Raw genomic sequence first — 15,274 nt, forward strand, 5'->3', positions numbered from 1 at the left:
GAGGAGTACCAACGCTTATTGCTGGCGGCAAGATGACACTTTTTTTTTTAAATGCAGACCAAAAGAACTGTTCACTTCTTGTTTCATAGTTATTAGAGTAAAGGGATTTTCAACTGTTCCTGTGTAGTCCGCCAGATGGCGTCGTCCAGATGGTGCAACATTCGCTATTTTGGTGCCATCTTCAGGCGGTGCTGATGAATGAATGACTTCCTGTGGGTGCTTCCTTATACACTCCTGGAAATTGAAATAAGAACACCGTGAATTCATTGTCCCAGGAAGGGGAAACTTTATTGACACATTCCTGGGGTCAGATACATCACATGATCACACTGACAGAACCACAGGCACATAGACACAGGCAACAGAGCATGCACAATGTCGGCACTAGTACAGTGTATATCCACCTTTCGCAGCAATGCAGGCTGCTATTCTCCCATGGAGACGATCGTAGAGATGCTGGATGTAGTCCTGTGGAACGGCTTGCCATGCCATTTCCACCTGGCGCCTCAGTTGGACCAGCGTTCGTGCTGGACGTGCAGACCGCGTGAGACGACGCTTCATCGAGTCCCAAACATGCTCAATGGGGGACAGATCCGGAGATCTTGCTGGCCAGGGTAGTTGACTTACACCTTCTAGAGCACGTTGGGTGGCACGGGATACATGCGGACGTGCATTGTCCTGTTGGAACAGCAAGTTCCCTTGCCGGTCTAGGAATGGTAGAACGATGGGTTCGATGACGGTTTGGATGTACCGTGCACTATTCTGTGTCCCCTCGACGATCACCAGTGGTGTACGGCCAGTGTAGGAGATCGCTCCCCACACCATGATGCCGGGTGTTGGCCCTGTGTGCCTCGGTCGTATGCAGTCCTGATTGTGGCGCTCACCTGCACGGCGCCAAACACGCATACGACCATCATTGGCACCAAGGCAGAAGCGACTCTCATCGCTGAAGACGACACGTCTCCATTCGTCCCTCCATTCACGCCTGTCGCGACACCACTGGAGGCGGGCTGCACGATGTTGGGGCGTGAGCGGAAGACGGCCTAACGGTGTGCGGGACCGTAGCCCAGCTTCATGGAGACTGTTGCGAATGGTCCTCGCCGATACCCCAGGAGCAACAGTGTCCCTAATTTGCTGGGAAGTGGCGGTGCGGTCCCCTACGGCACTGCGTAGGATCCTACGGTCTTGGCGTGCATCCGTGCGTCGCTGCGGTCCGGTCCCAGGTCGACGGGCACGTGCATCTTCCGCCGACCACTGGCGACAACATCGATGTACTGTGGAGACCTCACGCCCCACGTGTTGAGCAATTCGGCGGTACGTCCACCCGGCCTCCCGCATGCCCACTATACGCTCTCGCTCAAAGTCCGTCAACTGCACATACGGTTCACGTCCACGCTGTCGCGGCATGCTACCAGTGTTAAAGACTGCGATGGAGCTCCGTATGCCACGGCAAACTGGCTGACACTGACGGCGGCGGTGCACAAATGCTGCGCAGCTAGCGCCATTCGACTGCCAACACCGCGGTTCCTGGTGTGTCCGCTGTGCCGTGCGTGTGATCATTGCTTGTACAGCCCTCTCGCATTGTCCGGAGCAAGTATGGTGGGTCTGACACACCGGTGTCAATGTGTTCTTTTTTCCATTTCCAGGAGTGTATATTCACCTCATCCTAATGTAGGTTCCGGGATCTCAGCGGCCACACGTGGCTTCCTTAGCAAGGCAGAGGAAGGGAGGGGGGAGGGAGGGGTGGGGAGGGGGGGGGGCAAGTGTGTCATCGAGGCACGAACGGCGGACATCAGTCGCCATGCCACAGTCGCAGTTTCCAAGGCGCTGCTGGAACGGAGGAGCTACGTCTTTTTGGTACATCAGCGTGGTATAAAAGGATCTTCTATCTGACTGACATTGCTATGGTCACACTTGTCATGCCCAAACATGTATTGATTCTTTTTTTTACAAGCGTTAGTTAACTGCGAAAAACATTTTGCAGCTGCTGAAATGAACTGGAAGTCACCTAAACAAAATCACAAAAATGGCTGTTTTTCTTGCCTGGCGCTTGCAGTGAAGGCTGGACATCCATGGAAACAGCGAGTCTCGAGCTGTCGGTATGGAGAGCGTAGGGCGCATGGTCGGGAAATGCGGTCGCCTTATCGCAGCGTTCACTAAAGAGAAATATCGCTGCAAGGTTTTGGTGAAATAGGAAAACTAATATTCGTGTCCTTGGAATGCACTTTCTTTTAATTTCTGGTACGTATTTCAAAACATACCGTCCTGCCACTAGTTCGAGGTGTGAAACATATACTGTACATCTACATATGTACTTCGCGAGCCACTTTATGCTGAAGATTCAATCTCCCTTCAGAGGCGATAGTGAAAATGTAAATGCTTTGCTGCTGGCTACGGAGCTATACAATAGACGCCAAATGAAGTCATCAACAGAAAACACACTTGAAGACTATGTAGTGTGCGAAATGGTAATTTAACGTCTGGCCTAACATGTAAATAGCGCAGATATGTGGCTAGAAACGACTTAAACAATTGTTATTGTGGATTGCGTATCCACAGACGGCCAAGAAACTGAAGGAAGTTGTACTCATGAAGACTCTTCGAGTGACAGAGGCACGTATAATCATCAGTTAACTCCGAATATTAAGAAACGCCTACGTCTCATTATCGTTCAACATAAATATCGCTTTATCGCTCTGAACGTGAATTGTATAGATGGAAAAAGGAACTCTCTGAATAACGCAAGATTCGACTGGAATTTGCGATTGGGTTAATCTGCCAATTTTTGAGTGAGTTACCGAAGACAGATGAAAGTCATTTATTGTCAACGATAAAGTTTTACGTGATTGAACGTTAGATACTGCCAACGCGGTAGGCGCTAAGGAATTTACAGCTTCTCACAGTTGGATTAGTCACTTCAAAAGATAACACAAAATTGTGGCAAGAAAATAACAGTCTTCTCCTGCTACATTCGTTGTCAGGCCATAAAAGTTATGATTCATTAAAGGATGTATTTGGAGCTCGCCCTGACAAACAAGGAGAGATAATTCAGATTCTACCGAGCACGACGAACGTAATTCAACCTTTAGAAAGAGAATTTTTCTATCAGTGGAAGGTATTCTTCAGAAAACTAACAGAAAAAATTATTGTGGACTGATCACTGCAGTTTACAGTCGACCACCATGACAATATTCTCCAGTTTAAATTAGTAGTACATTATGAGTTTTCCTCTAGAGGATTTCAAAATTTAATTAAATACGCATGGCACTCCTAGAAATATAATGACATAAAGCCTGAATCATTTCTAACACCGGCCCAGTTTTGTGTAAGGCCGTCTATTAACGTCTCTGACTCACTGGGCTGTTACATGTGATCTTTCCTTATACGTTATTGGTGCACAAAAAACATTTGTTTGGAATATTGCATTAGTATTTCGCATTTTGCGGTTGTTACAAGAAATAAAATTAATTTTGACGTGTTCTAAAACGTATATTTATTTGTGTCTATTTCATAGCAATTTGGAAAGAATGTTGTAGGTAACACATCAGGTGTACTGGTCAACGAATGTTTAATTATCTTATGATCGCTTTAAAGGGGAATCATCTCTCTCAGTGTTGTGACAAGAGAGCGGCTTCTAGCTACAGCCACCTTATAGCTAGATGGTGTCGACACAACGTGGCGAGAGAGGTCAGGGCTGTAGAAGGCAGTTACAACCGCGGAAATCGTGTGACAAATGACCTACTTCATACAATTTCTTTACAGAGTTCCAGATCATGTCAGCAGCTAAAATATTGCGTACGGACATTATTCAACGTTAACTCACAGCGGTAAAAAAAAAAAAGACAACATAGGTTACTACATGACAAGTCAGACTATTCCCTTGTGAGAAGAGCTGGATCCCATGCTTTACTAAGCTGCCAACCATTGTTACTCATTTACGAGCTCGTCATGTAGCCGGATCTCCACCGGTATCTTAAAGACGATGTCCCAGGAAGTATTGGCCTGTTTTAACATCTTCTGTAAAACGTGGATATGCAGTACACTACGACAACGACGTTGGCAGATTACAGACAACAGGATAGTACATGTGTAATGTCGAATTACCTCACACAGCGTGAAAGTTTCTGGAACTGGTAAATGTCAGTTATGGCAATTTTCCGAAATGTGTTCTTCTCAGTGTAAAAATGGTGAGAAGGTTTGCACTGATGTAGCTTGGTGCCCTCTTACTGCTACACCGGCTTAGCTCGTTGAGTCACTAATAGCGCTCGATTCTCTACTAATTCTCAATAACTTCTCCCGTCCAAATATTATGTGAAGTTCCATCATAGACTAAGTCATTGGAGATGTTACAAAGTTCGTAGCTCGGACTGGAGAAGAATGGGGACGAAACTAAAAGAAACTTACTCGGCCTTAAGTGATTTGAGGTCGGCGAATTCATTTCCACTCCTCTTGAAGGCTCTGTACCTCTTCGTCACTCTCTGTGTTGCATAGCCGATTAAGGTGATAATCTGTTTCAAATGTGGTAGTGATGTCGTCTTGTACGATGGCGAATCAAAAAGTAAGTTACACTTCCAAGTTATGGCCACTTATTAAGTGGGGTAGGACGTCAAACGGGCCGACTTGCAGCAGGAGAGGTACCACAGGACATTTTAATTTCCACTGTCTATACTTTTACAAATAAATTCATAAAAGTGTATGATGTGATTCTTAAGTTTCTCCCGGCGTATTTGATAATCAAAATACCCACGGGTATGCTGCCGGTCTATAGTGTCCAACGGGCATGGGTAGCCCACTCTCACCGGTGGTAGCGAATTTGTACATGGAGAACTTCGAGGAGGAAGCCCTGTCGTCATCCGTATGGAAACCTACTTGCTTTTTCCGTTACGTGGACGACACGTTCGTCATCTGGCCACATGGTATGGATAAACTCCTTGACTTCCTTACACATCTAAACTCCATACACCCCAACATCAAATTCACTATGGAGACTGAAACGGAGGGTAAATTACCTTTCCTTGACGTCTTGGTCAAGAGAAGGGCTGACGGCACCCTAGGTCATGGGGTGTATCGGAAGACTACGCACACTGATCTGTATTTGCACGCAGACAGCTGCCACCACCCTTCACAGAGGAATGGGGTACTTAAAACTCTAGTACATAGGGCGCGCACTATCTCTGACGCAGAGAGTCTACCCCAGGAATTGGAACATCTGAGAACTGTATTTCGAAAAAATGGGTACTCAGCGTGGCAGATTCAACGTGCTCTCCGCCCAACCACTGCAGCACAACCTGTTGAGATGGATGAAGTCACGAGGGAGGAGGTAGGCACTGCATTTATTCCATACACAGGCACACTCTCGGGGAAAATCGCCCTCATTCTGAAGAAACACCGGGTCGGAACTGTGTTTTGTCCTCCAAATAAAACTCGTGCACTGGTGGGGAGCGCCAAAAATGACCTCGGTTTGAGGAAGGCCGGCGTGTACCAGATTCCGTGTCAATGTGGCAAGTCGTATATTGGTCAGACGATGCGTACCGTCGAGGATCGATGCCGTGAACACCAGAGGCACACTCGACTGATGTATCCGAGCAAGTCGGCGGTCGCTGAGCATTGTTTGTCGGAAAATCACGCCATGGAGTATGACCGCACGAGGATTCTGGTACAGACGTCGAGATACTGGGACAGCGTTGTTAGGCCATCGAAATTCGCACCAATGACGACCTCATAAACCGTGACTGTGGCTATAATCTTAGCCAGGCTTGCGAACCAGCGATCGGGTTAATCAAGAGTAAATCGAGCAAACGTATAGTTGTGACGACCACGGCGGACAGAGCCATCACACCGACGTCATCTCAGACGCCGTCGCAATCTGTTCCACCGCGCGACCGTGGCGCGGGGCGCGGACGGCGGAGGGAGCGCGCCGCGGGCGGAGGATATTTAAATCGGCCGCCGTCGCGACTGAACCCAGTTCCCTCTGAGCAGCCATAGCGTACGGATCTCCGTGCCGGCACGTTCACAGGAGCTCAGTCGGTCAGTTCACCTGATGATGGCGACATGTATGATCGCCGAAATATTGTGCCCGTTGGACACTATAGACCGGCAGCATACCCGTGGATATTTTGATTAAATTCATAAAAGTTTGTTACCATGACCAGGAAGGATTCAGAATTCACACTCATAGCAGTGGAAGTTCGAAAACATAACGAAGTAATTTTTTTTACATGTGAAATTTCATCATTTTTTTCACTTACTAATGGCAGCATTTGTTGCTATAGATACAGTTTTCTTCATAAGTAAGAGAGATGCTTCGATGAATTTTGCATAGCGTACAAACCATACTTAAAGGTGTATGAAACTCTATAGTTTTCCAAATCTATTAAAAACTGTGGAAAAAATTGAGGTAATTAACTGCAAAATTTGTGTTTTTTCTAAACATGAAGTTTAAAATATAACAGCTCATTAGTTTTTTCATAAATTAAATAAATTCTGGAGTTTCATATACCTGTAAGTATGGTATGTATGCTGTGCAAAATTCATCGAAGAGTCTCTTTGACTTGTGAAGAAAAGTGTACCTATAGCAACAAATGCAGTCATTAGTAAGTGAAAAAAATGAAGAAATTTCACACGTAAAAAAAATTACTTCGTTATGTTTTCGAACTTCCACTGCAATGAGTGTGAATCCTGAATCCTTCCTGGTCATGCTGACAAAGTTTTATGAATTTATTTGTAAAAGTATAGACACTGGAAATTAAAATATCCTATGATGCCTCTCCTGCTCCAAGTGGGGCCGTTTGGCGTCCTACCCCCCTTAAATGACATGTATATAGGAAACACGACTATGCCGACATACAATTTAAGTTCACTTTTCCACATAGTCCCCAAGAGACGGTAAACATTTCTAGAAACGGTAACGAACTTTTCGATTCTGGAAGCGAAGAAATCACCTCCAGCGCTGTGTAACCACCTGAATACAATTGCTTTCACCTCCTCATCGTTGCGGAATCGTCATCCATCGAGATCCTCTTTCATCTTGCCAAACACATAATAATCGCATGGCATTAGGTCTGGACTGTATGGAGGATGTTGCCATACCTCGCACCTGAACCACTGCAGCAGTTCTGACGTTTGGCGGGCTGAGTGTGGTGTTGCGTTATCGTGAACAAAATCACATCGGTGTTCAACTTTGTCGCCATTTTCTTTAATTGCTTCAGTATAAAAACAGTCTTGGTTGAGGAATTATTCAATCTCAATGAGGCGTTTCACCCTTCTGGGGCATCATCAGATTTTCTATAAAAACAAGAAACTCATCATTCAGTAACAGATAGAGGAAGAAGAATAGTCCTATCTTGCAAGAATGAGAAGGTAAAATAAGTGAAAGCAACGAAACTTCCGTAAAAATAGCTAGATATGAAACCCAAGCGTCGTGCCTGTATAGCCATACAAAATGGAAAATGGACGCAACAGTAACTGGACATGTAATCCACCCGTCATAAAAACACACAGAATCAAGGTGGACCTAGTTAAAAGAAAAGAAACCCGCCAGTATATCATCAAGAAGGTATAGAAAGGTGACGAACAGATTTCACCGCCGCGCGGGGTAGCCGAGCGGTCTAGGCCGCCTGGCACAGTCCGCGCGGCTCCCCCCGTCGGAGGTTCGAGTTCTCTCTCGGACATGGGTGTGTGTGTTGTCCTTAGCATAAGCTAGTTTAAGTTAGATTAAGTAGTATGTAAGCTTAGGGGCCGATGACCTCAGCAGTTCTGTCCCATAAGACCTTACCACATATTTCCAATTTACGGATTTCATCAGCTATCGCGTGTTACCTTGAACGCACCAACTGACACCGCCACAGCAGTACAAAATAGGCCCACGCTTACAAAAATAAACGCGGTGTGAGCCACCCGCAGCACAATGTCCTTTTGGCATGCACACAAATAGTACTGTGACAAAACAAGATGTAAACACAGCGTTTAGTATGACAAGATGAGCCGAGGTGGTGCGCATGACTGCCGTACACCACGTTTACGAAATATAAGAACTGCATAAACCTAATGAATTAAGATACATATAAGCAAACCATTGCATTCACACGAAGCCGAAAGTACACCAAGGTAACCCCATACAAAACAGAATAATTAGTTTAAATTGTGACATAAAATAACAAATAATCAGGAAGAGGGGCATTCGTAAACATTGCCACTATTGATTTTTTTATACTTTTTATTACAATTTGAGGGCCATAATTACTAGCAAAGGTTGTCTCGTGAGGACTACAAATGCATTTCTTGATAACAGCACCTAAAACATGCCTGGCCAACGTTTGGGCTCCCGAAGCGCGCCCGCACTTCGTGAGCGCAACCGAGTCTACTCAACCCTCCTGTTTTCCATATCACTGTGCTGTTCCGAGCAGGTATTATTGAAATGGCTGTATGAAGAAGGCTGCACATGTCCGAAACTTATGAAGACGTATTTGTAGCACAGTGCCACTACTTCTAACAGGCGAATAATGCAGCATACTTTTACAAGTACGATTTTATTGCGTGTTCATTTTCAACTTTTTACTTTCCTGCCAAAGCAATAACGTATTTTTGCTTAATGAAATGAGTGTGTTAGTGCTAACGTGGTGATAAGAGCTACAAAAAGTTCTACATACAATATTTAGCATTAAGTTGTGACGTTTATAAATTCATGCTCATTTCGATTTTACAAACTGTAACATATCTAGAACTATTGTTCGTGATATCCAGTTTAACGCATGGAATTACGCAGGTAAAAATCATTTAAACTCAAACTTTGGTGGGACTTCGTCAATCTCATAACTGAAAAGAAACTTTCGGACACATACTTGCGTTGAATCAAACATTGAAACAACTTTAGCGGCTTATCTGTGCAGTCGAGTGAGTGCTAAGCTGTACATCTACAGCTCAAGTTGAAATTAATGACGTGTATCTGGAGCCAAAGACTGAGAACGGCCCGACAAATAAATCGAAATCAGTTGGAATAACTTTGGGAACTCATGATGAAGTGTGTCTATCTCTGAAACGTTGTCAGTCATGTCTGGTCCACAAATGTCTGCCTTGAATTCCGGGAAGTGCTCCATGCCATGAACTAGAGTCCGATTTTTCCTTAGAATTAATTATTGTTTTATAGTATCACTCTTTCCCGCCACATCTGTTACCAGATGCTATTCCCCTTGCACTAAGAAACTTAAAGAATTCAAATAATAGGTGATGTCGACCATAAAATATTTTGTCGCCATTCTACTTACCCTAATACAGATTTTTCCCTAATGGCCGCTTTCAGTTCAGCCAGTATTCATTGTCGTGTATCAGAAGACAAGTGCCTCATCTCGTCTCTATGGTTGGTGTTGTAATGAGCATCCATTGAGTGTTTTTCCAGCTCACAATAGTGAGAAGGCAGATTAAGCACTTTGTGTGGCCTACAAACTACACACATCAAAAAAAGTTTTGCATCACCTCGGTTCCGAGTGTTCCGGAACCTGTATAGAAAATTGGAATAGAGATAAACATAAACACCATTTCCACCCTTCTTGATGCTCATGAAAACCACACATTGCATGTCGTACCACCATACAGCGGGACCTTCAGGGTGGTGGTGCAGATTGCAGTACACACCGGTACCTCTAACACCCATCAGCACGTCCTCTTGCATTGATGCATGCCTGTATTCATCGTGCCATACTATCAATAGGTTCATCAAAGCGCTGTTGGTCCAGATTGTCCCACTCTTCAACAGCGATGCGGCGTACATCCCTCAGAGTGGTTAGTGGGTCACGTCGTCCATAAACAGCCCTTTTCAATCTATCCCAGGCGTGTTCGACAGGGTTAATATCTGGAGAACATGCTGAGCACTCTAGTCATGAGATGTCGTTATCCTTAAGGAAGTCATTCACAAGATGTGCACGATGGGGGTGCGAATTGTCGTGCATGAAGACGAATGCTCCGTCAGTGTACTGCCGATATGGTTGCTCTATCGGTCGGAAGATGGCATTCACGTATCGTACAGCCGTTACGGTGACTTCCATGACCACCAGCGGCGTACGTCGGCCCCACATAATGCCACCCCAAAACAGCAGGGAACCTCCACCTTGCTGCACTCGCTGGACAGTGTGTCTACGGTGTTCAGCCTGACGGGGTTGCCTCCAAACACGTCTCCGACGATTGTCTGGTTGAAGGCATATGCGACAATCATCTGTGAAGAGAACGTGATGCCAATACTAAGCGGTCCATTCGGCATGTTGTCGGGCCCATCTTTACTGCGCTGCATGGTATCGTGGTTGCAAAGATGGAACTCGCCATGGACGTCGGGAGTGAAGTTGCGCATCATACAGCCTATTGCGTACAGTTTGAGTCATAACACGACGTCTGTGGCTGCACTAAAAGCATTATTCAACATTGTGGCGTTGTTATCAGGGTTCCTCCGAGCCATAACCCGTAGGTAGCGGTCATCCACTGCAGTAGTAGCCCTTGAGCGGCCTGAGTGAGGCGAGTCATCGACAGTTCCTGTTTATCTGTATCTCCATGTCCGAACAACATCGTTTTGTTTCACTCCGAGACGCCTGGACACTTCCATTGTTGAGAACCCTTCCTGGCACAATGCGGACGGGATCAAACCGCGGTATTGACCGTCTAGGCATGGTTGAACTACAGACAACACGAGCCGTATACCTTCTTCCTGATGGAATGACTGGAATTGATCGTCTAATGGGTGCTGATCATGCATGATTGTTTACATCTTTGGGCGGATTTAGTTACATCTCTAAACAGCCAAACGAACTGTGTCTGTGATCCAATATCCACAGTCAACGTCTATCTTCAGGAAGTCTGGAAACCGGGGTGATGCAAAACTTTATTTGATGTGTGTATAATAAATGGGATATAAATGCCCATTTTTTGTGGCAAAGTGCATACATGCCGTAGTATTCCTAATGCAGAATGTAAATCTAATTGTAGTGCAATATTGTGTGCAAACTTCTTGGAGTCTGACAAGGCGCATGCTTTGCTCTAGCGACGTCCCGCTGCAGCCTTCATCCCCTTTTCTTCCTCGTCCCTCAGCCACACACGGCTCTGCGTTCAGAGGACCAGGTAGGAGCGTGGCAGGAACGCTCGCTATCGCGGAGCGCTGTTTGGCCAGACCTGATTTAAAAGAAGGCAGACCGGCACGTCCTTCGATGTCCGTTTCAAGCAACGTACATACAAGGACAACAAATCAGCCTTCAGATTAGTATAGAAAAACATATTGTTATCAAAAAAATTGTTATCTAGACAACCTCTACCACTAATATTGTCAAATCCAGATTAACATCCCCACCTTGCACAGATACGGTAGCAGGCCAGGAAAAAGAAGAGGAATTTTATTGAGTAAAGCACTTTTCCCCCCCATGAACCATGGACCTTGCCGTTGGTGGGGAGGCTTGCGTGCCTCAGCGACACAGATGGCCGTACCGTAGGTGCAACCACAACGGAGGGGTATCTGTTGAGAGACCAGACAAACATGTGGTTCCTGAAGAGGGGCAGCAGCCTTTTCAGTAGTTGCAGGGGCAACAGTCTGGATGATTGACTGATCTGGCCTTGTAACATTAACCAAAACGGCCTTGCTGTGCTGGTACTGCGAACGGCTGAAAGCAAGGGGACTCTACAGCCGTAATTCTTCCCGAGGACATGCAGCTTTACTGTATGATTAAATGATGATGGCGTCCTCTTGGGTAAAATATTCCGGAGGTAAAATAGTCCCCCATTCGGATCTCCGGGCGGGGACTACTCAAGAGGACGTCGTTATCAGGAGAAAGAAAACTGGCGTTCTACGGATCGGAGCGTGGAATGTCAGATCCCTTAATCGGGCAGGTAGGTTAGAAAATTTAAAAAGGGCAATGGATAGGTTAAAGTTAGATATAGTGGGAATTAGTGAAGTTCGGTGGCAGGAGGAACAAGACTTTTGGTCAGGTGATTACAGGGTTATAAATACAAAATCAAATAGAGGTAATGCAGGAGTAGGTTTAATAATGAATAAAAAAATAGGAGTGAGGGTTAGCTACTACAAACAGCATAGTGAACGCATTATTGTGGCCAAGATAGAAACAAAGCCCATGCCTACTACAGTAGTACAAGTTTATATGCCAACTAGCTCTGCAGATGATGAAGGAATTGATGAAATGTCTGATGAGATAAAAGAAATTATTCAGGTAGTGAAGGGAGACGAAAATTTAATAGTCATGGGTGACTGGAATTCGTCAGTAGGAAAAGGGAGAGACGGAAACATAGTAGGTGAATATGGATTGGGGGGAAGAAATGAAAGAGGAAGCCGCCTTGTAGAATTTTGCACAGAGCATAACTTAATCATAGCTAACACTTGGTTCAAGAATCATAAAAGAAGGTTGTACACCTGGAAGAATGCTGGAGATACTAAAAGGTATCAGATAGATTATATAATGGTAAGACAGAGATTTCGGAACCAGGTTTTAAATTGTAAGACATTTCTAGGGGCAGATATGGATTCTGACCACAATCTCTTGGTTATGAACTGCAGATTAAAACTGAAGAAACTGCAAAAAGGTGGGAATTTAAGGAGATGGGACCTGGATAAACTGAAAGAAAGAGAGGTTGTAGAGAGTTTCAGGAAGAGCATAAGGGAGCAATTGACAGGAATGGGGGAAAGAAATATAGTAGAAGAAGAATGGGTAGCTCTGAGGGATGAAGTAGTGAAAGCAGCAGACGATCAAGTAGGTAAAAAGACGAGGGCTAATAGAAATCCTTGGGTAACAGAAGAAAGGAGAAAATATAAAAATGCAGTAAATGAAGTAGGCAAAAAGGAATACAAACGTCTCAAAAATGAGATCGACAGGAAGTGCAAAATGGCTAAGCAGGGATGGCTAGAGGACAAATGTAAGGATGTAGAGGCTTGTCTCACTAGGGGTAAGATAGATACTGCCTACAGGAAAATTAAAGAGACCCTTGGAGAGAAGAGAACCACTTGTATGAAATCAGGAGCTCAGATGGAAACCCAGTTCTAGGCAAAGAAGGGAAAGCAGAAAGGTGGAAGGAGTATATAGAGGGTCTCTACAAGGGCGATGTACTTGAGGACAATATTATGGAAATGGAAGAGGATGTAGATGAAGATGAAATGAGAGATACGATACTGCGTGAAGAGTTTGACAGAGCACTGAAAGACCTGAGTCGAAACAAGGCCCCGGGAGTAGACAACATTCCATTAGAACTACTGACGGCCTTGGGAGATTCAGTCCTGACAAAACTCTACCATCTGGTGAGCAAGATGTATGAGACAGGTGAAATACCCTCAGACTTCAAGAAGAATATAATAATTCCAATCCGAAAGAAAGCAGGTGTTGACAGATGTGAAAATTACCGAACTATCAGCTTAATAAGTCACAGCTGCAAAATACTAACGCGAATTCTTTACGGACGAATGGAAAAACTGGTAGAAGCGGACCTCGGGGAAGATCAGCTTGGAATCCGTAGAAATGTTGGAACACGTGAGGCAATACTAACCTTACGACTTATCTTAGAAGAAAGATTAAGAAAAGCATTTGTAGACTTAGAGAAAGCTTTTGACAATGTTGACTGGAGTACTCTCTTTCACATTCTAAAGGTGGCAGGGGTAAAATACAGGGAGCGAAAGGGTATTTACAATTTGTACAGAAACCAGATGGCAGTTATAAGAGTCGAGAGGCATGAAAGGGAAGCAGTGGTTGGGAAAGGAGTGAGACAGGGTTGTAGCCTCTCCCCGATGTTATATCCGTATATTGAGCAAGCAGTAAAGGAAACAAGAGAAAAATTCGGAGTATGTATTAAAATTTATGGAGAAGAAGTAAAAACTGAGGTTCACCGATGACAGTGTAATTCTGTCAGAGACAGCAAAGGACTTGGAAGAGCAGTTGAACGGAATGGACAGTGGCATGAAAGGAGGATATAAGATGAACATCAACAAAAGCAAAACGAGGATAATGGAATGTAGTCAAATTAAATCGGGTGATGCTGAGGGAATTAGATTAGGAAATGAGACACTTAAAGTAGGCCGGCCGGAGTGGCCGTGCGTTTCTAGGCGCTACAGTCTGGAGCGGAGCGACCGCTACGGTCGCAGGTTCGAATCCTGCCTCGGGCATGGATGTGTGTGATGTCCTTAGGTTAGTTAGGTTTAATTAGTTCTAAGTTCTAGGCGACTGATGACCTCAGAAGTTAAGTCGCATAGTGCTCAGAGCCATTTGAACACTTAAAGTAGTAAAGGAGTTTTGCTATTTAGGGAGTAAAATAACTGATGATGGTCGAAGTATAGAGGATATAAAATGTAGACTGTCAATGGCAAGGAAATCGTTTCTGAAGAAGAGAAATTTGTTAACATTGAGTACAGATTTAAGTGTCAGGAAGTCGTTTCTGAAAGTATTTGTATGGAGTGTAGCCATGTATGGAAGTGAAACATGGACGATAACTAGTATGGACAAGAAGAGAATAGAAGCTTTCGAAATGTGGTGCTACAGAAGAATGCTGAAGACAGGGTGGGTAGATCACGTAACTAATGAGGAGGTATTGAATAGGATTGGGGAGAAGAGAAGTTTGTGGCACAACTTGACTAGAAGAAGGGATCGGTTGGTAGGACATGTTTTGAGGCATCAAGGAATCACAAATTTAGCATTGGAGGGCAGCGTGGAGGGTAAAAATCGTAGAGGGAGACCAAGAGATGAATACACTAAGCAGATTCAGAAGGATGTAGGTTGCAGTAGGTACTGGGAGATGAAGAAGCTTGCACAGGATAGAGTAGCATGGAGAGCTGTATCAAACCAGTCTCAGGACTGAAGACCACAACAACAACAACAACAACAACAACAAAGCACTTTTCTATGCTCTTTTACAATTTTCATTAAAAACATTTTGCTGAAACACGTCAACATCAAACAACTAGCCAGTAGTCCGCCAGGTAATTTACTTTTATATACATGATCCATCTCATGAGTATTCATTGACAATGTCTTTTCCGCGGTGGTGAGACTGAACAACAGCATGAATTTCACAGTATTACATCTTTTCTGTGCTTTAGTTTTGACGTACTATTCACAACATCTCTTTTAATTTTCAAACTTATTTCCCTTGTACACTAACGGCCATTAAAATTGATACACCAAGAAGAAATGCAGATGATAACGGGTATTCATTGAACAAATATTATACTAGAACTGACATGTGATTACATTTTAACGCAATTTGGGTGCATAGATCCTCAGAAATCAGTATCCAGAACAACCACCTC

Source organism: Schistocerca americana, chromosome 2 (genome assembly GCF_021461395.2).
Source record: "Schistocerca americana isolate TAMUIC-IGC-003095 chromosome 2, iqSchAmer2.1, whole genome shotgun sequence".
In the NCBI taxonomy this organism is placed as follows: Eukaryota; Metazoa; Arthropoda; class Insecta; order Orthoptera; family Acrididae; genus Schistocerca; species Schistocerca americana.